Here is a 3,851-nt window from a genome sequence, read left to right on the forward strand (position 1 = left end):
GTTCATAACAAGCAGAATGGATGGGTAATGCATGGAAAAAGCTCCCCTATCCAGCCCCTGTAATAGTGAACTGCTGTGAAGCAAAATGACCACAGGTGGCAAGAAACTGGTCCAGGCCTGTGGAGTCTCTTTAAAAAAAATACGCTAAAAACAACACACACAAAACCCACCCCCCAAAAATCAATGCAGTGTTTGTGCTTTTGCTGCTTCTTCTTGCACTCCTCCCTGTAGCTTTGTGTTTATTTTAAGTATTGTTATTTAGGGAAGTGGGCTCATCCCTCTGTTGCATTTTAAAGTTGAACTTAAAAATAAAGATACGACACTGGAATCTGCCCCGACAAACAAATTCACTAACACAGAGTATGAGTTATGAGGCAAAGTCCAGGCACTTGCTGACAGAGCAGACATTTTCCCCACATATCCTTTTTTAATAATGCCCAGTGGCCATAGCTGTGATGCACAGCTGAAGGATCGTTTCTTGGGAGAAGATGCTGCCCAGTGATGTCTGTTTCAAGCTGAGTTACCAGGGAAAGCTTTTCACAGAAACACAAAATGGATTGCATGTATTGTCTGCTGATGCTCATGCAGGGAATAATGTGGTAGATAGACATAATGAGTCTCTAAAGCATCTAAAATATATAGACCGTATGCAGCTATGCATGGAAATTATAGTGAGCAAGTTAGTTTTGTGCTCCCTGTGGTTTTAGCTCTTATGGATCTGCTACAAGCTTTTCTTTCATTACATTTTTTTGTGTGTGTGGACTAATCTGAACTCATCAGTACCCCTGTGACACATGAAAAGTCCAACAAGTTCATTTGCAAATTAAGGCGTTTTAATTAAAGACACACTTTCCGGTCCAGATATTTGCAGCCATGGACACTTTCCCCACATGAACCCCTGAGTGCAGGCTGAATCAGCTTGATTGGGGACAAAGATAAAGCAGCTTCCATGGCCACGGGTGCACTGAGCTATCCAGCATCCTATGGTGAGAACGGGAGAAATGTGTTGGTTTTCTTTCCTAATGAGAAGATTAGCATCTAGGCTACAACTGCTGCCGATTGATCATGTCAGATGTTGTACTCGGAGGAATATTGCCATGGTATCACAGGTTTCAAAGGACAAATTCATGCTAATGTGACGAGCCCTGTATGTTTAATCTATGCATGTGTTTGCTTTAGTCAGTGGCTCAGAAGCCAGGTTGCAGGAGGGGACCAGTCTGATAGAGTTCCTACCATGTGTTCAGAATCAGAATCAAAATCATTTACATCTCCAAGCACACGTGTAGAAGGAATTTGTCTTGGGAAGAAGAAAAACAAAAGAGCAAAAAGCAAGATATACATAAATTAGCAAATAAATCACTCTAAGTAAGGTATGGGCAGCACAGAATATGACTAAGTAAATAAATAGAGCATAGAAATAAACAGACTTTACACGACCGCTTTAAATACTGCAGAATGGAGGGATGTCATTGTTTGTGATGGCTCCATCCTGGGGGAAGACTGAATGAATATGAAGAGTGGTCCTCATTTTTAGAGCTCTGAGTCTCCAATGTCTTGCTGACCTTTTTGGCTCACCACTCACCTATGAGCTCCTGTATAGAATTTGTTTGAAGGGCAGATTTGATTTTAAAGGTGTTTGGTGGAGCTGTGGAGATGGATATTCAGTTGTTCCACAGAGAGACTACAAAGCTGGCAGATGGGGCAAGAAGTGTCTTCCTCATAAGGGGTAAAAGTATGCTAACCTTATAAAATAGAAAACTTTAGAGAGCTCATGAAGAAAACTGACACTGCTCTTGGCCGCACACTCCGGGTAGTGATTGAAACTACAGGATTGCTATTACAAGTGGTTGAAAAGAGCTCCCTCCTAAGTGTATCTGGGCTCTCCCTTAAGATCGGGAAGAGGAGGCATTCAAAAGGTGCTCATAGCAGAACTCCTCACTCAAATGGCAAGGAACCAGTTGAGGTTGTTCGGGCATTTAATAAGGATGCCTCTCACATCTGACAGTGAGGAGACCTCAGACAGATGTTGAGCACAAAGAAATGATGCTGCAATCTGGATTCACATCCGTTTGTCATATTTTTTGGGTGCCAACTCACAATCTCTTGTCCATCTTTCTCAAAATGCTCTTTTTTTTTAAAGCTTTCATGTACAGTGTATGTTGCAAGCACTGCAGGCAGTAAATATTCATCATGATCAGCTCTCATATATCCTCCAAAGAAAAAAGCTGCATCCTAATGCTGACCTGGTTTTTTATAAGGGTCAGTATTGTCTTTGTTTACTGGATTCCCGATGGTCTCCCCCACCCCTTTTTCCCTCCCATTGCTTATTGCAGTGCCTGCCATGTGCTAAAAGAATATAATACAGCATGTCCAAATAATGCACAGTACTCTCACCGAGCTCCCTGAACAACTACTTCACTACATTAAGGCTGTTATACAAGATCCACAGTCTATCATGCTGTATTAGCAACCTTTGTCTGTTGTGGCAGTATACTGTGTATTTTTGTTGTTTTGTTTAGGTAGATATGCATCAGCTGATTTTCATGCATTGTCACCTTGTATCTATATGTGATCATTTATGTAAATGAAGCAAAGTAAAATGTCTCTTTGTTCCTTGAATACACCACAAATAGATTAGATTAGATGAAACTTTAATGAACCCCAGGGGGAAAGTGGGTCATAGCAGCAATAGAGAACAGACTATACTGCAGGTAAGAGCAAACACAAATGGCTGCTGAAGATACCAGAGGAAAATAACACAACAGGACATATGAAAAATGGTGGCTACAGTGAATACAGCCCATCAAATGTTGACTAGATAGCAATAGATTGAGCCAGTTATTAGAAGAGAGCCACACGTTTTTCAGTTTATGGATTTAAAGCACAAATGCTGTGTGTGCAGAATGTGCATCACTGCAGATGGAGGACAGTAAGCAGACGGGAATCTGGCAAAGTTTCTAAACGTCTAATGTAAATTATTAATATACTGATCATTTCACAGTAGCAGGTAACACATTTATAGATGCCCTCCAACCCTCCCAAAATTGTGTTACATAACCAAATTATCACCAATTAGCATTCAGATCTGCTCTTGTGAACCTGCACTGTGCGCCCTTTTCTGCAAGGCTGGAGATATTATGCAGAAACGGTCTGGTTGTCAGACACCCCTGGGTGTTCTGAAGGTGGGGGAGTCCCATGCAACGAAGAAATGACATTGTTTAAGGTTATTCTTCATTAGGTGCTTTTACACTTATCTCCTTCTCCACCAATTGTCTCAATAGTGTTTCAATAACACCTAAAGAAAAAAATGACTCATAGAACCAGCTTCAGTAGAAATAAATGGCAAATCACAATGATTAATTCCACATGCACAATTAATCTTCTATGATATGGGCTATTTAGTAATATCTATCTCCTATAAGACTCCTATTTATCAGAACTGAGATTCCTACACCAAAGGACATAAATAAAATTATTTTGCTTTCTCCACTTTGACTTCCCAATCAGAACCAATTTCTATTTCATGTCAGTAACTGAAACCATCACCCAGAAAAATCACAGATCTCCTTTCACAGAACACAGTGTCAGTGGAACTCACACGATCACCCACAGATCGACATTTCGGCCGTTATTTCCCTGAATTCAGTCTATCAGGAAAGCTGATACGCAGTTTGTGTGTTGGTCCTTGTCTGCCCTGGTAAACGCTGCACTTCAGTGTATATAAATAGGGGCAATGCAGTATTGCGATTCAGGCGATATCTGAAGGCAGCGTAGAAGGAACCACCTGCAAGACTAAAATTAGGGAAAAGAATAACTCAATGGTTTTTCAGTTTCCTTCCACTTACCCGTGA

This window comes from Amphiprion ocellaris, chromosome 14 (assembly GCF_022539595.1).
Source record: "Amphiprion ocellaris isolate individual 3 ecotype Okinawa chromosome 14, ASM2253959v1, whole genome shotgun sequence".
Classification (NCBI taxonomy): domain Eukaryota; kingdom Metazoa; phylum Chordata; class Actinopteri; family Pomacentridae; genus Amphiprion; species Amphiprion ocellaris.